General features: G+C 38.8%; 1 long non-coding RNA gene across 2 annotated transcripts in view; it reads right to left on the bottom strand.

Moving 5' to 3' along the window:
• The window catches only part of LOC131697859 (uncharacterized), a 28,932-nt gene extending 25,700 nt beyond the window's left edge, over positions 1-3,232 (bottom strand). Inside the window, exons 1-3 of one of the 2 annotated variants that reach the window (XR_009307514.1) lie at positions 2,860-3,232; positions 2,252-2,363; positions 1,890-1,945 (exon numbers count right to left, since the gene is read on the bottom strand). This is a non-coding gene — a long non-coding RNA (uncharacterized LOC131697859). Of the gene's footprint in view, positions 1-1,889; positions 1,946-2,251; positions 2,364-2,859 lie in introns of those variants that run through there. The other variant, XR_009307513.1, reaches the window with a different exon arrangement.
• Positions 3,233-26,909: the final 23,677 nt, after the last annotated feature.

The raw sequence follows: 26,909 nt of genomic DNA on the forward strand, positions 1-26,909 counted from the left end.
TCTGTCTCTCTCAAACTAGATCACAAGAGTGAATGGTCCTTACTGGTGTACAATTCACCAGGTACACATATTGCCCATTCAAAGTGACACTGCCTTCGTAATTGGAACTAGGAAAACAAATCAGCGTGTGTTAATGAAGAAAAGTAGTTTAGAACAGTCCAGCACAGGGTCAGCTGATAACTTGCTAATGTAACTCATTCCATTGAGCTGCTACCTTTGCTCCAGAATTATACTCTACATCACTGTTGGCATAGGAGCACTTGCGGTTGCTTTTAGCATCGGACTGCAGTGTCACTAGAATGACAAGTTAATGTTGCTCTGCCTTTGTCTTCTTTAGGTCTGACATATTTTTAACATGGCTTTTGGATGGGATACATCTCATCCATCTATCTTTTGTGAGTTGTTAAGGATCTGCCACTTGTCCCCATGTTGAAAAACATCTTTTCCAAAAGAAAGCCTTCTAACTGTAATGCTGTTTCTGTATCCTTGACCCTGCCTACCTGAAACAAATATAAAGATTCCCTGAGAAAAATTCGGCCCATAAAGGTTATTGCTTTGCCATCTGCAGTGAGAAATGGTTGCAATAAATGCCTTGGGTTGAAGGAGAAGCCGCGATAGATTCGGAGCCTGTGTGATTGAGAAGACGCTTACCTGGTAATAATAATGCCGTGGGTTGAAGGAGAAGCCGGGATAGATTCGGAGCCTGTGTGATTGAGAAGACGCTTACCTGGTAATAAAAATGCCGTGGGTTGAAGGAGAAGCCGGGATAGATTCGGAGCCTGTGTGATTGAGAAGACGCTTACCTGGTAATAACATTCCTCTCCGTAGAAAGGGCTGAAAAACCTCCACTATGTGTATTGCTCTGATTGGGCCATTTCTTGTTGTTCATAACAAATGTAAAATTGAGAGCAATGAAGGATGGACTGCCTTCAGCTATAACAAGAACAAAACCCCTTTATAAGGAAGGCATTACTGAATGATGAGCAAATAGGAAAATAGCTCCTGCAGCCTTGAACAAAAATAAATGAAGTACAATAATAATAATCATAATAATAATACAATGTATTGCAACCTTTTAGCTCTTAAACATACATTACTATGTCCAATTTGCATTGCAATGAACCCCCCCCCCCCCCCCCCCCCCCAGTTTGTCGTTTTTTATCATACTGTGCATTTGATGCTATTTTGTTTAATGTGCACACTCAATTTTAACTCAACTGTTGTGCCACCCTTGGCCAAATATTGCATGTGCAGTGACAGTGTGGTTTGAACTCAAGAGGTCCTCTACTTTATAACAACACATACAGCTGTACGACAGATGAAGCATAACAAACATCAGGCTTTGCTGGCTGGATGGTAAAAACCAGTGCTGCACAGTGAAGAGAGCAGGATGCTACGCAAACACAAGGTGCTAAATCTTAACACTTCAGTGTCTCAGGCTTATTTGATTTTAGGGAAGACTGAAGCTGACTTTTATATATGTCAAGGATTTAGTAGCCTCTCCCAACCTAAGGGTCAGTTCATATCACAGCCGGCACAATAAAGCCCACCCTGAGCCGTGCAAATGATGCAATCTGCCGTGTTAGGAGCTTAGATCCATTTCAAAAGAACAGTATATATATATATATATATATATATATATATATATATATATATAAAAAGCAAGGAAGAGCAGGAGTGTGCAAAGCAAACTGAAAACACCGTTCTTCACAGCTAGTGGAAGCTTGGTTGTGCTGCTCTATAAAGGGCAAATGCAGAGAACCAGAGAAGTGGGCATTATCAGCTGGTGATCAGTAATCTTACTTACAGCATCACACAGTATGTTGCAAGGCTGTGGACACATTACTATAACTCGAGTGTAGTACAGACTCACCCATCAGGAAATGCTGCGACAGCCTGTAACATGGTGTGTAGGGCTAGGGAAGCCATCAGTATGGGCTGTTCACTGTTTAAATAAATAAACATGTGCACCATATCAGGTGGCTTGTTGTGCAGAGGGTTTATTCAGCTGCCTTTCACCAGTCTGTGTTTGAACTGGTCCTGATGACACAACTCCAGCTGCACAGACCTGCAGTTACTTTACTGATTCATTGACTGCTGCTGTACAGCAAGCGTTACTTTATGCATCCTGAACAGGCTAGTGCCCTCACCTAGCACCGGCTATAAATGGATACCTAAGAACTGCTGAGCTCATAAGTGACCCCTGAAAATAACACTGCCGGGGAGGGCTCCTCTGCTGGTTAGCACTCACCATCCAAAGAGATGCAATTCTCATCAGAACGGTCTAGAGCCAGTGTGGGAAACACTGCTGCTGAACTCCAGCTATCCCTCTGCAAAGTGACGGGCACATTGTGAACAAAAGGCTGCAACACACAAAGATGTTTTAAAGTGATCAAATCTTGCAGCATCGTAATCAGGGGCAGGCAAGCAAACTGATAGCACTTTCCCTTATGGTTTCCAAAAATGACTTGCATATTAATTATGCACAACTTATTAAGGATTCTTTATACTTAATAAAGCATAATGGCAATGCATGAATCATTTAGAACTCGTGCACAGACAGCATAAAGCCACTCCACAGCATATTCATATGAATATTATATATTCATTTACATCAGCCACACTGGAATATAGAACTGAGAACATATTACTGTAGCTGTCATAATACATGACTGTATAACAGAACACTTAAATCATGCTTCATTCAACTATATATATATATATATATATATATATATATATATATATGATGCAACGTATAACTACCATGTTCTACTATTATACGATTATCTTTAGTTGTTCAGCTTAATGCACAATTCACCAGCTGAAGTAAGAGCTCACAAAATAAAACATGTGTACCTGTGTTGATGCTGCTGATCTTGCTGTTTGTTCAGCAGCTTTTCCACAATGCGTTTGTGTTCAAATCCCCAGTGCAGTTCACAGTCTGTTGCTGCTGTTGTGTGCTTACAAAGCACTTTAAAGTTTTCAACCTGTCTCCAACAGTTCCGTTTAAATATGACTAATGTATGCACAGCGCTCAACGTCAGACATGACACTGTATCAAGAAATGTGTTTGTTGCAGCAAACAGAAAACAACAAACAAGCACTCAAATAAAAACAAAACTCAAAAAGAACCTGATCTGTACAATGCCAGCTGACAAAATCTTTAAAAAGCCATAACTCTCAAGCTGGGTGCTGAATGCACAAACACAGAGGTCTGGCTGGGTCTAGTGCTGTCACACATTGAGGAAGGAAGGAAGGAGGATAGTAGGGTTCAAGAGGTCAAACAGGTAATTAATTCAGCTGATCTGTTAAAGGGCCAGTGCTCCCTTTTTTCCCTTCCAGGTGCTTTTACACACTAATCCAGATTTAGCCAGGTCAATCACAACTGTGCACTTAGCCGGGATATATTCAAGTACATTGATTTTATTTTTTATTATCCAAGTACCTGCCATTTGATCTATGAAATATTCTGAAATAAAGTGCAGCAGGAACACCCTCCTAAGGAGGAGGGCAGTTCACTTTCTCAATCCTTCCTAGAAAAGTGAACAATGGTGAATTTGAACAGTGATTCTGTAGATCACCATGCTGTAGCATACATACACAATGGTGAATTTGAACAGTGATTTTGTAGATCACCATGCTGCAGCATACATATACAATGGTGAAATTGAACAGTGATTTTGTAGATCACCATGCTGCAGCATACATATACAATGGTGAATTTGAACAGTGATTTTGTAGATCACCATGCTGCAGCATACATACACAATGGTGAAATTGAACAGTGATTTTGTAGATCACCATGCTGCAGCATACATATACAATGGTGAATTTGAACAGTGATTTTGTAGATCACCATGCTGCAGCATACATACACAATGGTGAAATTGAACAGTGATTTTGTAGATCACCATGCTGCAGCATACATACACAATGGTGAATTTGAACAGTGATTTTGTAGATCACCATGCTGCAGCATACATATACTAAGCTTGCTAAACATGCTTTAAAATGTGTGTGTGTGCTTTACCAGGCTTTCAGAAGAAACTACTTTATTTGTGCTGATGTAGCTCAGTAAACTTTTATTATTACATTTGTCCACTTTGAGCTGCACTCCCCAGCTTCTTCAGAAGCAATGCTGAAGCCAGTCGCACTGATTTCCAAATCGCAATCTTTTCCCACAGCTATTAGAGAGCTCTGTGCTGGTGGGAGCTTTGCTGGCTACAGCTGCCAAGTCCTTTATTACTTTGAATGACTCCGGTATTATTCCAAGATCGGCAACCGAACCACATAAACTTCAAGACTAAACGATGTCTGTGATTTAAAACTGTCATCTTTCTACTTCCAAGTCTCTGGAAAGCTTAGATCCCTATAAAGGATAAGCCCAATTGTTCTGGTATGACAGTGTGTCCCATAGGTAGATCCACATTGACAGCAATGCACGTAACAGAAGTCTTGGCTGAGAAGATCTTATCATTTTTTTTAAGTAAAACTTTCCTTTAAAGTCAAACTCAGATGACAGTTCAGGAAAGAATGTCAGTCACATTTGCTGACTTCACACTAGATTTATAATATATAGGAGATTAATGACAAGAAGCACATGTATAGTATATTGAACCAAACTATCAGTACATAATGATGACTTTAATTGACAGACAGGGGAGCAGGGACGGATCAGAACCTGCTCTTGCATGTCTAACTAGGTTATTCACCTGGTGTAGGCTGATATAAAAAGCAAAGTAGTGGGTGGGGACTTTCAAAGCTGAAGTGCCATGTGGTTCAGTGGAATAATACATGCTTAGTGCTGCCTGCCCTTTATACTGTAAAACAACAAAAAGAAAAAAGACTGCAGAGCTGTCCTGGCACCGAACGAAGATGGGTTGGAGTGTTTAATTGCTCTTTGCCAGCAGAAGTCTGAAGCCTACAGAGAGGAGTGATGTTAATTATAGCCCATTGAAGAAGAAGCTGCTGGCTCTCAAATGGACCATAGCAGACAAAAATAGTCTATTCCAGGAATACATTGCAGCAATGTGCACAGCAGTGTAAGCAAGGACAAGCGCCCATCTTCTGAGCTCAGAACAGCATGCTCTGGAGATAGTAGCAGCTGCTTGCCTGAGATCTGTTAGCAGTTCAGATGCAGATACTTTGCATTGCTGAATAGTGCTAAAAAAAGGGGCTATTCAGTGTGAATAAGCAGATCTTCCAGCCTGTTGCGAATGAGACAGTTCTGTAAATCAAAGTTTTATGTATTTGGGTTAGACTTTTGATCACACTTATATACACAACATAATCTGTCTACAAAAAAAAAATGATTACACAGTGTTTTCTGATCATTATATTGAAATTAAATATGCAAAGTTATAATGCAAACAAACTGCATGAAAACAATCGTTGTAAATGATTAATACAGTCAGTAAACATATTTTCAGTAAGCTGCTTATTATTCATCTTGCAATATTGCTTTGACCTGTGTTTATATGTGTGATTGTTATTTGTGGTGTAAAGGATGCATTAAAGCATGCATGCAGTATATTGGTTTGGGAAATTCTTTAATAAAACAATGTGTTGACGTTACACCTAATGAGGTGCATTTGGGAGCTGCAGTGCCCTCATTACCGGCCTCTGGTTGTTAGATCAGTGTGGTCAAGAGGTGTTGGCAATGAGATGTAATTACTAGCTAGAAATACCGTACATTCATACAACAAAGGTAGCATTATAATACAATTGTAGGACAGCATGAGCGGAATGGAACAAAACTGTAACCCCTGTGAATGATGGAATCCATGCATCCGGTTGCTATATTGTGTTCCACATGTTAATAAAACAAAGCCAGCATCAACACGTGTTTGTCTATTTATGTAAAGCGTACTTTAACAGTCCTTGCTCCAATATTTACAACATGCAGCTCTGCTACCCCAGTAGATGTAGTCATGGCACACCACTACCTGATAGACAGGCTAACAGAATTTGGTCTGTGATCCGGATGGTTTCCAAAATGCTTTCCTGCTATTATACAACTGCTCCATAACAGAGACCCACAGGTTTAAAGCAATGCTATAATATGCTTTTCAGTGTGGGAAATCAACTAAAAATTGGCCAGTTTTTACAGAAACCAAGGTGAAAAATCTTTCAGGTAATGGTACTTAGTTCCTGGTTCACTTTTAGCTTCAGGGTTGTTCCATCTGTCAAGAGCAAAGTGGACCTTCTCTTATTAATGTGCTCCGGCCTGAAATGAACTCCCCCGTGTCTCAGGGCTCAGTTTATAGAAACACTTCAGAGGCAGAATTTCACTGCTACTTCAAGTAGTGTGGGTGCTTTCTAATGCCTCTGTAGTGTTCAGGTTAGCTAGCTAGTTTATTGCTTGTCTATTGCACCAGGTGCACCCATGCAGGGACTGCTGTAGACTTTCTGGGTTAACAGCAACAGAGCAGGAGATTCTGGTAAAAGAGGATTGAAGAACATTTAATGACAGCGAGTTGTGGCAGCTCAAACTGTGTGAAATGATGTCTCTTACAATAAAAGATACACAAGAGATCTCTACTTATTATGAATCACAAAAAAACGAAATGCAGAGGACATATGCTGATTTAGATTTAGATATTGTTACAGTCATTTTTAAATACATGTTGTCTGGTTTAAACTCAAGTTTCTTAACATATACAGTAATAGTTCCTGCAGACCCCATGCTATTATCTTGTTTGCACTACACTGTACCCTACTGTGTAACTTCCCTCTGCTACAGCACAGTGACTGCTTCATTACATGGTATACAGCAGCATGAGGACTGCTTCGGTACATGGTATACAGCAGCATGAGGACTGCTTCGGTACATGGTATACAGCAGCATGGAGACTGCTTTAGTACATGGTATACAGCAGCATAGTTGACTGCTTCATTACATGGTATACAGCAGCATAGTTGACTGCTTCAGTACATGGTATACAGCAGCATAGTGCCTGCTTCAGTACATGGTATACAGCAGCATAGTGACTGCTTCAGTACATGGTATACAGCAGCATGGGGACTGCTTCATTACATGGTATACAGCAGCATAGTGACTGCTTCAGTACATGGTATACAGCAGCATAGTGACTGCTTCATTACATGGTATACAGCAGCATGGGGACTGCTTTAGTACATGGTATACAGCAGCATGAGGACTGCTTCATTACATGGTATACAGCAGCATGGGGACTGCTTCAGTACATGGTATACAGCAGCATGGGGACTGATTCAGTACATGGTATACAGCAGCATGGGGACTGATTCAGTACATGGTATACAGCAGCATGAGGACTGCTTCATTACATGGTATACAGCAGCATGGGGACTGCTTCAGTACATGGTATACAGCAGCATGGGGACTGTGTTAGTACATGGTATCTGGCAGGTGAGTTCTCACTAGTACCAGCATCATGCTGTTTTATTTCAATCCCATCCTTATGCTAATTCAGCCTAGCACCTTGTCATGAAGGAATGCAAGTTTAATAACTGCAGAGCAGATGGGATCTCACCTGAATGACAGCACAGCACTCAGGTACCACATGCTGTAACACTGCTGATTGGATACATGATCAGCAAGCTCTGGAATGAGTTTGTTTCCACTAAGAACCACATGTGGAGCTTCTATATTAATGTATTATAATCACAGTATCTGTATTTAACCAAAATTAATTGGCTTAAAACAAGACATTTCATATTCATCGTTCATTTTAAACTAAATCATCTTTTGTTATTTATTTGTACAGAAAAAAAACAACATGCAATGAAATACTAAAATAAGACAGCTGCTGATAAACTGCTATATGAAAGGTGCCAGATCCCTATTGATTTGTGCTTGATACAAATCAATCACCAGTCGTGAATTACTTCATAGAAAAACATGTTCCTGGGACTTTTGATGCTTGTGATGCATTACCGCGAGGGATGCTTTCTACACACTGAGTCCATCAGCAAGGGCTGCATCCTTGTGTGCAGTGTGGCGAATTTAGCTCTCCAACACTACTGGGTTAAGCTTTCAATTTATTGCAATGAACCAAGTTAAAGACAAGTGTGATGCCACAGTGCGAACATCATTCAGGTAACTCATGCTGCAGTGACCTGTGTTACATGAATAATGAATAAATCATGTTTTACAGGCGGCTTTCTTCACCCAACCACATCTTGATCATCCCTTTCAGCTGAAACAATTAACCCTTCCAGATTCAAAATGATTTTCTAAAACAGCTGTTTGGATGTTACCCTGTAGAAGTGGCCCAAGCTACCTATCAGATTAAAATAGGCAACCGGATGTAACTGACCGTAGCATGGAGGTCTGTCACAAATGGCAGTGCAAATCACTAAAAACACAGCTTCAATGCCTCAGCGTGGGCATTGCCAGAGATGACAGCACACTTAATTGCAGCTCATCTTTTTAGTTTTTGTTATGCCTGTTGCACCTTATTCATGAGACTGCTTGCTCCTAACATTTAAGCCTTTCCAGATTCCTGCATACATCTTCCACTCAGCCAGCTAATGAACCCTTGTTACCTGTCAGTGTGTCACTGAACATTCTCAACAGTAAAGCTGGCTTCGCTGCCTCTCTTTCTACCTGAAGTTCTTTTCAGCACATGGCTGTCAGATGAGCACAGACACCTCAGGACTCTTGAGTAGGACTATACTGACCTTCCTTTCTTTGTTGTCACAACTTGCTAAGGCATCACTAGCTAATGGTCTGCTAAAATAATGGAAGTTATATATTCAATGCACCTATTTTTTAGACGTGTGGCTTTCCTGTCATATCACTTTACCCTTCTTATAATGATGCAGTCATCCATTTGACCATAGTGCTTTTGGGTTTTATATGAAAGATGTTGTGTTTCAATATGTTAATGTTATGCACCTATACATCTATTTCCAAATAATTTCTAGAAACAGGTACTGTCCAATAGAGCTCATTACAATTCATCCTTCTGCAGCTGTCAGATTGAAGTAGTTGACACTGGATTGAGCCCTGTGCAGTGAATATCAGAAATCACATAATCCATTGAATCTATTAGCATTTTAGGTTACATTTAAGGAATACATCAATTCAATATTTTTTTTTACTGTAATTTACTGCAATTCACGTGAAGCCTGCAGTTCATTTCAAAGCATGTTTAATTGCACATCTTTCTATGCACACTGTGTGCTTTGGATGTAATGTTTCTGTGAATTTAATAGATGGTTATGTTCCAGCAGGAAGCCATGGTTGCTATGCTATCAGGCTGTCATTGTAATTTGCTTATCCCTTTGCCCTTATTATTTAAACCTGGATCTAAATTGCTCTGCTGAGCAGCACAGTGCAGGAGCAGTGCGGTCTCTGGACAGTGTTGCAATGCACTATAAGTAGAGCTTTGGATTTTTAATTCATTTCATTTTTCGGTGTTTATTTTTCGCTATTTTCGAGATACCCCGAAATCGTTTTTTTTCGAGGCGTTCACTTCTTCTGTACTGTATGAAATGATTGTTTTCAGTTACTTTCCAAAATGCTTGGCCATTTCTGTCACAATATGTAGCACGAGGACTGCTTATGGTCATGGGCACATTCTTCTGGGGTTTTGTGTTTCTAGGCATTTTTTTTTACATTTTGCCACAATTTGTAATTTCCAATGTTTTTCTGGTGTTTAGTGGCTATACACCGATTTCATTTTTTTGTATTGGGGGTGGTTTATCGTTTTGTTTTATTATTATTGGTTAAATCCGAAAATCATAAACCCTAACTATCAGCTACATAGAAAAGTACATGTATTTATCTTTTAGAACTGCCTACATATTTTTTTTAATTCTGCTGTAAAAAAAAAAAAAAGTTACAATAATGAACCAATAGATAAACCAATCAATGAAACTGAAGTTGTGTATAACCAACATGTATGCACACAACACAAAACTGTCTGCCCATGCCTTGAAAATCTGCCACCCTACAGTATGTTACAAGCCTAGGCTGAGATTCAGGGGAGGGATCACGAGTATTTGCTTCTCCTAGCGATCTCTCTTCCCTAACTTATTGAACCCTCAAGGAAACTCTCCCAGCTGTTGCACCTGTTTGGCAAGCACTGCTTATCCAGCTTGATCTACAAAAAAAGGAAAACAATAAAAAAAGTAAATAAACGTTATTTGGGACGCTTACTCCCCCTTGTTTCAAAACAAAATAAAATATTTTCTAAGTGTTGCTTAAACTTCATGTTATAAAAATTGCAGACGAGTTTATAGCACTAAAAGCTTGCATGAACAATGCTTGATTCATAGGATGGAAAAATGGGTTTGCTCTATATACTGGTAGTACCTTAATTTGATTGATTACATTGAGTGGCTCTCATACACCCCTGATCAGGAACTATGTTAAATCACTCTGGTGTAACAGCCTTAATATAGAATGCTTGAAAAGAATGATGAATTATCCGAGGTACCAGGATCTCTAGCTGGCTGGTTTATAAATTAGCACCACAGTGCAGAATCTCTGATGACACTGCACAAGTGAAGATGGTGCTCAGTATAGCCCCTGGTGTTTGAGCCATGCTGAATAAAGAAAGGGATGCAGCTGCACACATTAATTCAGAGGCTGCAGAATAGATGCAGTCTTGCTTTTCCTGAACTGGTGCCTCAGTGCTTTTCTTCCACCTCGAGGAGCTAGGAATGTATGAATTTAGAGCAGCGGAATGCAAGCGTCTTGGAAGCTTTTTAAAACGCTGTAATTCTGTGCTTGCAACAAACAACTGCCTTTACCAGGGCGCTGGCTCCCCTGTTTATTGATGATTAAATATTCAAAATCTCAGTATATATAGAAACACATGCTGCAGGTCAACAGTACAGAGAAAATAAATAGAATGGGGAGCATGAGGTGACTCTATGCTGAAATAACTGAAAGACTTGCGTCTTGCAGAATTGTAATTAGGAGAGCTACACATTCTTAGCTGTTTTTGTGATGTTTCAACTGGGAAATTCTTCATTGACATATAAACCACGTATACCTGCATCTGCACGTGTAACTGGAAAAATAGGTCACGCAAGTGTGTTTCCACTCTTTGAGTTATTCTTATTATAGGAATATTTTATTATACCAGTCCAGTAAATGTGTTTCTGACCTACTTCTGCAAATACTGTATGTATTGCTTTGCAGAGAAGGTTGAGTAATTGTATAGTATAATGGGATTCACCGGGATCTTCAGACTAGGACGTGCAAATTCAACATGCCCAACTACCTCAAAATACAATCCAGCATGTCAGCTAATATCATAAAGGTACAGTGTGATCCTGCATAGATACAGACAATGCAGCTAGGACTTTTTGTTTTTAAATTTATAAGCAAGGTAGATGCTCACTTTCTTTCTTTCTTTCTTTCTTTCTTTCTTTCTTTCTTTCTTTCTTTCTTTCTTTCTTTCTTTCTCTCTTTCTCTTTCAGATTCAAACATGTTTTATACAAATGCTGTGCATTGATTAGTTCCTCCAGCTGACAGTGACGCTATCTGGATGCTATTCAGGATCAATTAAACAAGTCTTGTGGTGACGATATTGACAAACCTATTTCCAGAATGTGAGCTACGCGGACAGTCCCTTTTATTTTTGGATGTATTTTACAGTGCTGCCTGCTAGGAGTGCAAAAGGAAAAGGGTTAAGGGATGTATCTTATTTATTAGTTTTATTTCTTTCTTTACATTTCATGGCCCCCCTCACTTACTCTCCCGGATTTATCTTATTTATTTATTATCTTTCTATCCGGCTTGTGTTTTCCACCACCTTTTCAGATGGGCTATTTGGACTTAGTATGAAAGCTAACTGGTTTTATTTATAGCAGCCTAATTAAATAAAATATTTGCTGCATATTTGTCAGAAATCATTGCTAGTTTTTCTTTACATTTTAAAAAGGTTCTGGGTGTCTTTGAACACTGGAAGTGACTGAATATATATATATATATATATATATATATATATATATATATATATATATATATATATATATATTCTCATTTAGACTAAATTCCATTGTGCTTGTCCTTGAAAAACTGACCTACAGAATGCCATCCTGGTATCAGATGTATTCAGAGCTCCTCCACAGAGCTGACTCATGAACTTAAATTAAATCTGTTTCTTTGTAATGTTCTGTCTGCAATGCTATTGTTGGCAGCCAGGAATAGAGAATGTTAAACCCAGGCACAAAAAAAAATGTCAAAAACAATCAGAAATGTCATTCAACATGTAACCCATATACATTTGAAAGCCATGATTTTTTACAGTACCATGTTTGATCATTCTTTCCTGAGATTCCCATGCTTGCACTATGCATTCTGTAGATAGCATCCTCCCTTTTCCTGCTTCTTCTCTTGAATTGACTCCTTTAATTGGTTCATATTGCATAAATAATACCTTGTGTCAAAAAAGTATGCCTCTAGTTCTATTTTGTGCATACGTTAAACACAGTTAATAAAATACAGGTGTTGGGACATCCATCACTTTTTGAAATTACATGGTTCCAGCTCACATTGTTATAACCCCTTATTTTGTATTGTGCATAGATTGCTAGCTTGCTTTATTTGTTTTTTAAAACATTACCAGCTACGGCCCAGAAACTATAATTGAACTGCGGGTGTTTGTATTATTCAGCAGCTTTGCAATACTCTGTGATTATATTTCATCAACAAATACTTGCTTGAGGCACAAATACAACATGGTCAATTGGCCTTTCAGATTTCCCTTTTGAGTGATAACTGAGACTTTTAAATTCACATTCTTGCTTTGTATAAGCATGAGAAAAATCCACTTTTTTGTACTTTAAAGCGTGAGCTACACATTTTTTAAGTACAATGGCACAGGTAAGAAAATAAAATGTAGAACCGTGTCCCTCCTTTAATGAAACGTAACCTTGTATGCAGTATAATGAAGTCTGCTGTAATTATCGTGGAATACGAATACCCTGAATGAATGCAGGTCACAGGACACACTGTATCCCTGGGAATGCATCTTTGTCAAAGGGTCGTTCTAATATTCCAACAATACCGCTATGTGAAGGCCCTGTGTTTTCATGTAATTAGCTGTGACTGATGACTGGAATTACATGCTGGGTTATGATGAAAACCACTAGGGCAGTGATTACATCAGCAAAAGAAATTCATACCACAAGGATGGTTTTTACCATCACAACATCATGCATTATTGATGATCCCTGATGTATTTGTTGTTATTTTTTAATTTCAGAGGTCTTTAGTTTCAGAGGTTACAGCAGCTACGTGGAGAAAGAAACTATTTGTAATAACAGAATCTATAACATACTTTGAAAACATTAACCTCCTGAGACAAATGCAGCCATGAATTCTGGGTATTCAAATGTATACTGTATGAGAAGGAGAGTGTGGATTTTCTGTTGCTGCATTAAAATATCACTTTCTACATACTCTGAAACAGCATCAGTTTCTGCAAAGAATCAATAATGTATTCATGGAATCCTAATGCCATCTCTTCCTCGGTCCGATAAAATCACTGTAAGATACTGTCTGTTACCAATATCAGTTATGCAAATACAAAGACAAAATTGTATTGAATGACATCATCAGGTAATATTAACACACACTAGCAGCTGCACACAAACCTCTTAGTAGACGTAGTTCTTTAGACACCCAGGAGCCTGTCACCTGTAGTGAACATGATACAGGTGTCCTGACTCCAGGACCACCGAGGAAGCCAAACACAATCTCGTAAAACTTTACATTTAGAGTCCTTAATTACAGTGTATTGATATAGTAAATACATGTGTCCTTATACATACTTACAATGTAAGTACACAATTGTATCAGAAAATGGTTAGGGGTTAGGGTTATATCATGCAAAAAAAAAAAAAAAATCAATAAGTACATTAAATGCAGTGTAACTGCATAATAACATTGTAATTATGTGCAATTATGTGTGAGTGCACATATATTTACAATCATAGTAAAACATAGTAAAAGTCCTGGTTATCTTCTGCCTCACAGATAAAAAGAGTAAAACATGACAGGCAGGCAGTTTTGACACTAATGAAGCCACACAAACTGTTTGCCCATTCCTGTCGAATAACCTTTACTTGCAAATGAGCTTCTTAACTGGAAAGAAAAGGACACTGCAATCCTCAGATGAAGACTCCAGGTATTTTGGAGGATTTTTTTTTTTTTTTTTGCATTCTGATAATAATTGTCAAACATACATTTTCATACAGCACAAAAATAATGACCTGCTTTGCATTGGAGCAGACCATAAATGGGTAACTTCTATTCTAGTGATAAAAAAAAATCTAATTCCAACCCATTAGTCACCTGCTTAGACTGTAAATATGCCGTGCATTGGAATGTTTTCTGGTGCTCAAAATCAGTGGAATCTTTGTGTTAGACAAAACATAGAAACAAATGTCCCCCTAAGGACAGATGTTAAACAGCAAGCGCAATTATTGTGAGAAGTGATAAAGAGCTAGCACTTACATCTGGAACTCTCTGGAAGAGAATCTTTTTTTTATTTATTCCTAATGATGTTAAACTGTGTGCACTGCCCTGGGACAAAAACGTTATTACTTTTATTTTACATTAAGGGCCCTATTCATAAGCATTCGCATCTTAATGTACAGTTCTGTGCCTCCATCATCTCTACACTAGATTTCATGATAAGGTTACAGGGAAAACTGCTTCACAATATCACTGCCAGTGTATCATCCATATTCAGTGCCAGCAGACATCGCTGCTAAAGAATGATGTTGTTACCAGTAGCGCTGCAAAACACATCATGGGTGTTTGATCATCCGAATTCCCCAGGTGATGTGCAATGAATTTAAAAAGGTCAAAGCAAACCAGCACTGAGGATCCATCAAGCAGGAGAGGCAGTGTCAACATGATCAAAATCAGGATTCAAATCTGTTCTGAGCATGCGGGAAACAGCTTGTCAAGAGCACCTACTGTACATGCACATCCTACTGTCTGCAAACCAGGGCCGTTTTTATGTAACCTTTCCTCTGCAAGCAGTCACTAATGCCTCTTTAAAACCATTAGAACCATTTGTTCAGGTTAGGAGTGAAAACCTTCAAACATACTTTGGAACAAACCAACATAAACAGACGAAACATGTGTTCATTTATGAACTTGATATGTTCTATATGTTCTATATGGGCAGCAGTGTGGAGCAGTGGTTAGGGCACTGGACTCTTGACCGGAGGGTTGTGGGTTCAATCCCCAGTGGGGGACACTGCTGTTGTACCCTTGAGCAAGGTACTTTACCTAGATTGCTCCAGTAAAAACCCAACTGTATAAATGGGCAATTGTATGTAAAAATAATGTGATAACTGTATAATGTGAAATAATGTATAATGTGATATCTTGTAACAATTGTAAGTCGCCCTGGATAAGGGCGTCTGCTAAGAAATGAATAATAATATACCCCTGTATGTTGTATACTATTCCTGTTATCTATTAGCCTAGCTAAAGAAACAAAGAAAACAGATGCAATTCTATTTAAAAATGCTGTCATTTGAGGATCCCTGTGAACTCCCATAGGCTTATGGACATGTTTACAGCTGAGACTTGTAGAAATGTCTCACACCATTTACAGGATAATGGTCGTTAGGCCCTGAGGGTGCAAACCCTAAACTCCCTGCCTAAGTGGAAATGACACTTATTTATGCTCACGCTACAAAAAACATTAAAGCTGATTTTCAAATTATACAAACCGTAAATACCTCATATGCTTGAGGTGACAAATGCATGTCAACGTAAAGGAGAAGTCTATGGTTGGATTCTTTCTGTGATTGATTTACAAAGCTATGTGGGAGCTGTGATTGGTTTACAAAGCCGTGTGGGAGCTGTGATTGGTTTAGGAAGCCACGTGTGAGCTGTGATTGGTTTAGGAAGCCATGTGGGAGCTGTGATTGGTTTAGGAAGCCACGTGGGAGCTGTGATTGGTTTACAAAGCCATGTGGGAGCTGTGATTGGTTTACAAAGCCGTGTGGGAGCTGTGATTGGTTTACAAAGCTGTGTGGGAGCTGTGATTGGTTTAGGAAGCCATGTGGGAGCTGTGATTGGTTTACAAAGCCATGTGGGAGCTGTGATTGGTTTACAGAGGTCTTTTTGGCAGTATTCTCTTTAAAGTTATTCTTTTTTCCCAACAGAGGTATTAAGTCATTCTGCCATCTGCAAAGCCATTAGGGGGGAATTCTTCAAACTTTAACTCATCTTCTTAGCCACTGCAGGGGTAGTAAATCCGTCTTTGTATTTATCTCATTTCTGTTCAAAGGCTCTTGCCCCTTCAGGATGTGCTGTCTGGCAAAGGAAGTTTTTTTTTTTTTACATTCCTACTCTTTTTTTTAATGTATTATTTATTTCAGACAGGTATTAGTTTGCCACTCAAATCTCAAATAACAGAATCAGCCCCCAAAGCCTGTTTTTCTTTCCTTGGTTGAGTTATCTCATTTGGTGCCAGCGATTAAAAACAGATAAAAACTTCTCTCGTTTCCCTGCTTTTGAAAGAACCCTTGATAGCGTGACAATTGTTCAAATGGGATTGCATGCTGGTAGCTCTATTAATTCCTGTCACTTATACGCACTTGCATGGCTACAGGTGCAAACTATCTACTCTCCAATTTCATGAAGCTTCTTCCTTTTGAAGAGAAGGTACCAGGTATTAATGTAGCTTCCCTTAGCAGTTTATTCCCAAATGTCTACATGTTTTGAGTTTTTGTTGCTTAAACTGAAAAATATTACAGATTAACAAAAACATAGCTTTAAACAACTATGAAGAATTACTCTCAGAATACAAAGAAATACTCAAATAAGTCTCAAAACTCAATGCTTACATTTTTTGGTATGCACATTCGCTACTATACATTAATAGAAATATTACCTAATGCAGAGCAGAAAGCACTCATTTCATTTGGACTGCATGTGAGATTGATACATTAACTAGGGTTGCATAAGGTCACAAGGATGTAACTAATTTAATAAAGGTTACATAAGGTTAATTGTTTACTACAGATGAAGATTTTACTACACTTATCTGGCTTATCAGAAGATTCTTTTAAACAGTATCTATTTATAAAATCTATTTCAAGACCTCTAAACATTTTGAAAGGAATTTATTTAAGTGCTGATTTATGATAAGAAAGTGCAAAGTAATGGGCAGAGACAGGAGGATTACTCGTGTCTCTTGTGCCCCAGGAATGTTATCTACCACTCAGCTACCGTGCACATTGGCTACCACATTGATTGGCATTAAGGGGATAATTGAAGTGATTGTGATTCAGTCACTCAGAACCCTCAGCTTTTAAAATGCCTTGAAAGGACCACTGCAGATAAAGAGATCACTAATGAACGGGGGGCAGCACTAAACTTTTGAAGCGGCAGGTTTTGCAAAAGCAATTTTAAGCAGCTTAAAGCACTTACACAAACTATTGCCAGGAAATCTTTGCCTCTTGTTGGAAAAATTGAAAAAAAAGAAAAGAAAAGCTGAAGAGAATTGCGATACCTGTTTGTTGTAAAAGTGTATAAAGACAATAAAGTCATTCCATAAATCTTAAAATTCACAATGTATCTCTGGGGGTTATAAAGAAGCATACATCATGACAAACAAAATAATTAGATCACATTTTTTAAAATGGTTAATTGTTAAGCATGCTAGCAAGTCACAAGGGTCTACATTCCACACTTTCATGTAAATTGAGTGAAAAGACACGGCTCTGTTTTAGTACAGCGTATTAAATCTAGTGCTGAAGAAGTTAATATGAGCGCTGCATTCTCTTCATGTTCAAAAACAAGCCATTGAATAACAAAGGGAGCCAGGGTGGCCTCTCACTCAACAGGCCAAGCCAGGATCAGCAGCTTGTAAAAGGCTTATGATTCAATACCAGTGCTTCCTTTCCCACAGCACAGAGAAAAGTAACCAACACTTAAAAGGGAGCCCTGTTGAAAGGAGACATCCACTTGAAAGTGGCATTTTCCAAAACAGGAATTATTTCTGTAGCAAAGGGCATTAAACCAAATTAGTGCAGGAATGTGATTCCAAGAAGCAATATATCAGCAGGCAACATTAATTAAGGTGTAAAAAAACGAAAAGTGCCAGGAAACTGGACTGGAACAGCTGGAGTAATAGCAACGATATGACCTCAAACCCATTGAGCCACTTGTGTAGAAGGGTGCACCGTCCATGTGACACGTCACTGTTGAGATATCAAAGGGATAGTATTTGCTTAATTCTTCCAACACTGCAGACCTCTGAAGAGGCCAGTAAGTAACTTGAGGGCTGAAAGAGTTAATGTAACTAGACAGCCCAGGGGTCTCGCTTCAGAACAAGAGCAGTGAATTATAAGTCATGCTTTCCTGTTTTATCAGTACATACAACTGTGGGGTGAGACATGCACAACTCTATCACACCAGTTACCTGCCAGCTTATTTTTGATAGCAGCAGTCTAATTAATAACTTATGTACAAACCTAGTCAATTTTTTTGTAGAAATGCATAACCATCATGAAAGAGGCTCTGTTTCCCACTGTGAGAGAATGCAATTACACAGTGTGGCCTTGTTTTGACAGCTGAAGACTGGGCGCCAGGAGATTCAGTCTTTTTCCCAGTTTGGCCACTGGACTTTCTTTGTTGTGAATCTCCTTACCCTTTTGTGCCACCCAGCTGCACATCTATGAAGAGAATGACTATCTGTTAAACTAATTGTGGCACGTCAGCTAGAGTCAAGTGTGGCAGAATCTTTTTTCAGAAAGATGTCCTGCAAACGACTGTAAAAGTTCTAAACAATGAACTGGACTAACGGTACAATGACATGAACAGTGTCATGATGGAGAGCAGTAGGGAGGCTGGCCAGCAGCTCTATTCATATTAATATGCTTGTGAATCACAGCCTCAGCAGATGGAGGAAGGTCATGATATAGAGGAACGAGGGCAAGAAGAAGAGAGAAAGGGACAGCGAGGGGTCTGCATTGCTGAGTGCACTCCACAGAATTCTCTCTCTATGAAAGAATGTAAGGCAGTGGAGGTGCATGAAAGGGTTCAGCAGAGCTTCCCAGGGCTCGACTCATCAGCACCCCAGAGTTAACCCCGCTGTCAAGATACTCCTGCGGATACAAGCACATTATTGTATTCAATCCAGTGAGAACAGCAAGGGGCTTTGTTTGTGTAGGTACCACTCATGTGGATGTGAGTTCTGGGGTGTAATTCACTGCCAATAACATGAACCATAGCTCTAGCAATGGCAGTCTTGCCCTGAACAGTCACCTCTCCCATTCAGTCCTCTTCTGAGCTGTGCTTTGTGAATACTGCATGTACAGCAGGAAATGGCAAAGGAGGTCATTTTTAATTTATTATTATTATTTCTTTTCTTTCCCAGAATGAGGTGCTGCACCTTGACAAAGACCGCGGTTTGAAGAAATCATTTACAACAAAGGTTTTCCCTAAACCCGTTCAATCTTCAAGGTAACTCACAATCCTTTTAGATTCTTTTTTGTCTGTCAACAGGTATCAAGTTCAAATGGAGGATTTGTAAAATCAACACATACCAGTGTGTCAACTTGAGCTGCTTCTTGTCACAACAGATAAGTTAGCAATCTCATCTATTGCTTTCAGAAACTGCAATGCTCATTGAGCCTTTACCCATGATAGCCTTACCAATTGAATTGTGGGTGCGTGCTGACAAGTCATGTGAATTCACCCTACAATTGTACCGAAGCACTCTGAAAACGAGTTGCCTCTTTCCAATCGGATGTGCTTTTTATCCTCCACTGTAGACTGCGATGAACGGAGATATTAAAATGGAGAACAAGAAGAAGATAAAAAGGACGTTGACAGTTATTGATTCCTCAACAGTGCTGTGAAGGGCTGCAGTTCTCCCACTCTGACTCCTTGTGTTTCTGGTCTGTTTCTATTGTGAGAATTCTCCTGAGCAGTGTGTCACCAAATGCCATCAAGTTTCTTTAAATATTGAATCTGTTTGACTGAAGTGGAAACAGGCATGGTAGTTGATTAGTCACGTTCACACGTCAGCTTTTCATTCCTCTTACAATGATTGATGCTTGTGGTGTGACCTCCAATTGAATTCCTCATTAAACTTGCTTCCCTTACAGACAGGACATCGGTCTGGCTTGTGTAATCAATTTGTGTTCATTAAGCGATTATAACATTCATTTGCTATGTCATTGGGCCTCTGTTATGTTCTGCTTGGTGACAACAGTACGCTAACAGCAAAGTGATACTCTGATACTCTCCATTATTATTATACAAATATCAACACAGATGCCCTAGACTCACACTTTGTGATCTCCCTGTGTGCTCCTCATTGATCTCATCTTGTAGAGGACTACACAAGTCTGTTTAACATTGACTACATTCCTCAAATCAAGAGATGTGCACACCGGAAATATCTATTATTCTCCATTTGTCTGGCTTAATCTTCAAATATCGTTTGATAACCTTCTCTCAGCGGCCCAAATATAACTGAATATCACCCTGACAGGTTGCACCAGCTATAGCATTTATTTTAGCACAAACAACCTTGACCAAGTCCGCCTCATTGCAAAACAAATCTCTGTTCTAACCTGGTGAATCTACGGCAAATCTCTTGGGCTGTTTATTTCATGTTCTGGTGTCTTCAGTTATAAATTAAGCTTTTGGTTGCAGCTCAGAGCCCTATCCACAGACGTCATCAATATTTTATTGTCTTTTATAAATAAAACCTCTCAAATTATGATGCATGTGGCAATCACTGTGCAGCTCTCAGTATTTGTATCTTGTTTGCACTTAACACTGACTGTGAAGAGGAAAGCTGCAGATTGCCATTACAGCTTAGACCGTCCATGAACTGATTATAACGAGTCTTCATTAGCTCTCGATTCAGCTGCAGCCTTTACTGTTTTAAACACCGGTTGTAAAAACAGCATTTATAATAAAGTGCAAAACATCTGATGCACATCTACTTTATAGCATTAATATTCAGTACTAACTAAAGTCTTTTGGTCTGTAGTACTACTTTATATTTTAGGGTTAAGTAGTTAAAGCTATGTATGACGTTTAAAAATACATATATACATTTGCAGATCTCATGCTCTCAAGGGAGCCCTTTATAATTATCTTTAATTTTCCAAAGCAAGCCTTCCAGCAAATATGAACTATTCAGCACCTTAGGAAAGGAGCATCAGCCCCATTACACTCCATCAGTTTGTACCTTACCTGAGGGCAATGTGTTATGGGTAGCTACAGAGTTTCAATGTCTTGATTACCCGTGGCTTGTTCTGAGAGTCAGCATTGCCATTGGCAAGTACAACAAGCATGGTGTTTTCCGCTGGTATTTTGTTTTTGAATACACATTCTCTGATTGACATTTGAGAAGCTCTGCATTGATATCTCAGTGTTCCCGTGCTTTGGAAAGAGATTGCATTGGCATTCTGCTTTAATAATATAATAAACACTGTTTACCCGAAGGATCAATATGATATTCAGTGCATGAGGGGGTCTAAGTTGTTTTTCATTGCAGAGGGCCACATAGCTCTCTAAATAGCAATGGTGTAATTAAAGCTGAGTCTTTTTAATGTTAGTGCATATTTGAACACCCTTTTAGGAGAAGATCATTCTTTTGAGAATAATAAAGAAAGCTTCCTGAGAACTTCATTAAGCCTTCGACAGTAACATTTTTTTTCCTGTGTAAATTACCCAGTATAAATTGATTTAAACCCACAGAGCATGAATTCTGAAAGAACATAAAATCAAATGGCACCTCGCTAAGTTGCAATGCTAGTAAATAAAAGCCAAATAGACGTTGTAGAGGCAACTTATGAAATATGTTTTGGTCTTCCATGCATGAAAAAAATTAAATAATAATAAGTCCTTTATGAAACACCTTTCAAGGCTGCTGATGAGCAGGGTGATTGATGGATTAAACTGTGCTGCTCGTTTCTCTTGGGCTGTGCTCTCGCTCTTAGACAAGCTATAGACAAAATACAAATACTGCAGACTTCAAAGTTCAGGTTTTTATTTTTTGTAGATGCAGGATTGAAATGACAAAGGGCTGGAAGCCGTTCTCAGTGAGAACCCTTTTCCAATGATTACCCCTCCCTGGGCATGCAGAATCAATCAAGCTCATAATGATCTGCAATTATTCTGCTTTGCCTAGAGACATTCCACACCTGAATGTAACAGAGAGAACCAATAATAACACAGCCTGTGATGGCTGACTCCATGGAAAGAAAGAAAGAAAGAAAGAAAGAAGGAAGAAGGAAGAAAGAAGAAAGAAAGAAAGAAAGATGGCATAACGTTGCAAAGCGAATAATCATTGCTCAGTAATTCACATTGTGCTCCATGGAGCGTTTCTGGAGATGATATTGAATGCAATTCTTGCTGTTGTTGTTGTTGATAGTGTAACTGGGGAATGTAACAGTGCGCAGCAGGGGACAGATCCTTCACATTAGACCCCCCGCAGTCTCTCTATTGTAACAGTATCATCGTTATTGCCTTTAATAGTGTTAACGGAGGAGGAGAAAAGCACACAGAACTAAATATAGCTACAGAAAAAATACATAAATACTTGAAACATGTGTTCAGTTATACTGCGCAAAATACTTATAGGAGCTTATCAAGCAAGAGCTGCTTCTGTTACAAAATCAATCAGACATCTAATATGGGTGCTTGGAGCACTCTTGAGTTGTTTTAGTTGTAGAATTATAATTGGTGTTTCCTCTTTTCCCAAGATTTGGAGTATCTAGCCCATTATCTTCTCCAACACTGTCAAGAGTAAAATGCACTCAACTATATACATATTATGTGACAAACAAAATACAGTTGCACGTTGGATGAAGGAACAATTGGAAAAAAAAAAAAAATCAACCCTTTTCAAAAGCTGTCCTTTTAATATAAATGGGTACTGGTGGGTTCCTATTACTAGGTCAGGGCACATGTTAAACAGTGTGCCGTTTTCAATATCCAATTTAGTATCTGCGCTCGCTTGAAATCACTGTCTTTGTTTATAAACGCATGTCTGAAGTGACCAAGTCCTACTCGAAGGTATTTCACTTCTGTTTTCATTTCAATCCAGGATTTTGCTTTAGCCACTTAGCACACATTGCACTTTCATAAGGCAATTCATACAAGTGTTTATTTGACAAAACTTGTATCCAATGAATTGTGTCTAGATGAACTTTAACATCAAATCATTCCCCACGGCATGATGTCTAAATGTTGTAGTGCAACTGTAAGTTTAATGATCCATTAGAAATGTCTACAAACATGTCAACAATGGTGTTGTACATGTTAACGTCACACTGGATTCTGGGTGACCCAAATAAGAAGCTCAAGTAAAAGTGAGAAAACACAAAGACAGCTAGTCTGCATCATGTGGCTTTGTTTGTAATGCACATGTTGTGTCCAATGTCCTAAATAGGAGCGCTTAGGTCCCAATTGTGGGCCTGCAGTAACCTGTGATTTTGTGTATACAAGCAATACCATCTAGCTTGGCTACCAGTGTGAGATCCCTTCACTGTGAGGGCTGTACTTATCGATTCAGCTCACCCTGCTATTTCTTCATCATCCCGAAAGATGACATGACATTTTTAACAGTTGCTTCTTGAGAATTTAAGCTCAATGCTTAATGGTCATACACCATTGGAAATTGATATTCACTATTTTATATTTTATGATGCACCTACTACACACTACTGGTTAATTATACAGTGTTATTATTACCAGAATACCCTTTGTGTCATGTAAAGCTTAAAGGTAGCATTTTCCATTTGTTCATAAAGTAATTATGAATATCATTATTATTGACGTTTAACAATAATAAAAAAAAAAACATTTGAAAGCCATGCTGGACTGGCAAGTTCCAAGTACAGGGTTTCAGACAAGCCTTAGGGAAAGGCATTCATTTGATTTCAAAATAAAGTAAAGCAGGGATACTTATTGTTCACTTGCAAAACACAATAGTATTTTCCAGCACTCACAGACACTTTCCTAACTCTTTTATTTACACAACTGTCCCCATATCCATACTTATTAAAGACCAGTCTTGTGAATACTGAAAGCAGGAGGACTGGACATGTCCATCGGCCTGCAAATGAGAAGAGTCAGAGTGCAAGTCGTATGTGCAGAGTGAGGAAACAGGAGCGACACAAGGGGAATGAAACCGGCTGCAAGACAAAGCTCTTGGAGAGTGGAAGAGTTATTTACTGCAGCAGTACAGAAAAGCTACAAGCCTTTAGCTGGGAGTGACAGCAGTGATTAGTTTTAAAGTGAGTGAACAAATGTGCCTGGACCATCAATCTCTCCCCTGCAACCGAAGTGGTTAGAAGAAATCTCAACAGCATGCGAGTGCTGGAAACCCCCTGACAGCACCAGCGCTAATAAAGCAAACTCCCACTCTGTTAATCACATGAACTGAAAAGAGGGAGTGGAAGAGAAGTGCATGAGAACTTTATTAACCGTGGGGCTGGAACATACTGTTCCTCAGCTTGGACATTTAAAGTTGCAAACTGAAGGCATTCATCTGGGGAAAACTGACGATGCTAAACATACAAAGAAGCAAGAAATATCAGAGTGCAATTGAATCATTTGTACAGATATGCTGTGTTGTTAGCAGGGCAGAAAGTTCTGAAGCTCAAACACATAATGACACATAATAATCGATGGGAAACAAAATAATATGAACAGTTACATTTATATGAGACATAAAAACAGTAACATTAACCTAATACATATGAATAGACGCTATTCATATATTCATAATAACAAACGTCAGACATCTGCTCTAAGCAGCTGTCAGGTAAGAATGAAGAGTTGTTTATATCATTATAACTGTTCCCTGCGGTCATTATTATAGACAGAAACATGCACTTTAAAGATTCTTCAGACTGACCTCCTTGTGCTGCTTCCTTGTAATCTGTAACCTCTCATTTACTGAGGGCAATTGCTGTTCAGATTTCCATACAGAAATGGAACAGAGCCTGCAATGCAGCATTGCAGCAGGCCATTGTATTGAAGGTAGCCATTGCAGCTGTGCAGTGTGCTAATCTTTGCCAGGGTAATGTGCTGCCCACAGCTGGTACCATCAGGTCCCAAGACCACTGTAAAGAAAAGAATAACCTCCCCCTTTTATTTCCTGAGAGAGAGAGAGAACACTTTGTAGGAAATTATTTATTTGCCAGTATTATCGATTGCAGTGTAATAATATTAGCATTTTGTCCTTTGTTTATGATGTTTGTGAAGTTTACCAAAGCTTATGATAATTAAAGAGAATTGAAGCAGATGTTTGAAGAGAATATGTTTTCAGCATCAGCTGTGGGCTTCTATCTGTGTGAGGCACCTTTCACAGGAGCAGTATCCAGGATATGCTTCTTCTGAAAACATATTCGATGGGTGAACGAATGACTACTGCATTCACCCAATTCCAACGCAAAGGGTTGTGGCAAATGTCAAGTCATGCCTTGGAACAGTGTGGTTTATTTTGAAGTTGAAAAGAACAAAGCCAATAAGAAGCACTATTCTTAAACTCTTAGCTGGTCTGAGTACACAGGCTTCTGTCCCAAAGTGAGTGGTGCTGAAAAATCAGTAACACAATCTTCATACTAAGTTTTGCTTTTATAACAGAACTGTTTTGGGGATATGGCTTGTACTTTCTGGTGTTTCACCTCAAAGTAAAAATGTAAGTGAAAGATCTGAATAGTTAAGAACAGAGGAAGATGTGAGAGGTCTTGAGCCCTTTGCTATTATAATCCCATTGGCTTCCTGAAACCTCTCAGCAGGTGTGCAGTAGAAAATCACGTCAAAGTCATTGGGGGAAAAGGATTCAATGATGAGACATACCATAACAGACCTCAGCTATTTCTTCTAGTAGCATGAATTTGATACATCTTTGGTGAATCTGTGATCATTGATAAAGGTAAGCAAATGGTTCTCATTAAACACTCCTGTTATCCTGTCAAAGGTGAAGAGCTGTATTATTAACATACAATTCTGCATGCTGTTTTGCATCTGCATTTAATTGTGTTTCTAGGTCACGAACAGTCTTTAAATAACATTGTATTCAGCTAAGACTTCATTGTACTCATGGTAAGAGAAAAAAGCATCAAATGAATACATGTGACAGACTGACGCAAGCAGTGTTAGGCAGTGTTTGCTGTTGACTAGCCTCTGTCTGTGGTTCACAATACATCAACGCATAATGATAATGTGCCTTTGTACTGTTCTGTGACACTAATAGTAGACAATTGAAAACACATTCCAGGGCTAAATCTGGCTACTTTCACTGTTTTAGAAAGATGTTATTGAATAAGAGATCAGCATCTCATCCATTTGTGCTGGGTGTTTGAAGTGTGACAAGTACAGTTACATACAGTACTTCAGAACAAAAAAAGTTTCATTACTCATCTTTCAACGAACGCCTTTCTGTAAGTGGGGCTACAAAGAGGCTGATTTTGTAACAGTATTATTTAAATTAATGAATGCCAGGTCGATTCTTATATTGTCAGATATCATGTTCAGAATGGTATTTATACCATGTCAATGTTTTCATTTACATTGATTTTGAGGTTAACTTTGCATTCCATGCATATAGTTCTTTACCATACTTGTCAATTCTTCACAAGACTTTGCTATGCTTTTACCATTGTGCACCAACATGATTGTTTGTAAGAGCATAGGTCAGTTCCAGGGTCAGATAGAATACTGTGGAGCCCAGGAGACTCTTCTAATGTTAGACCCTGGGGCAAGACACCTGAGCTTTTAAAAAAAGATTTTGTAAACAAGATGTGACACTTAGCTGGGCTTCTTGGTTCATAATAAATTCATGGAATAAAAACAGTTGATTCCTTTATTGTTGCTTAAATTCATGTTCACTGAGATTTAAGAAAGGGTTATTAAGTCTGATATATTTGGGTTTCTTCCTTTCAGCAATATGCG

This window comes from Acipenser ruthenus, chromosome 16 (genome assembly GCF_902713425.1).
Source record: "Acipenser ruthenus chromosome 16, fAciRut3.2 maternal haplotype, whole genome shotgun sequence".
Lineage (NCBI taxonomy): Eukaryota > Metazoa > Chordata > Actinopteri > Acipenseriformes > Acipenseridae > Acipenser > Acipenser ruthenus.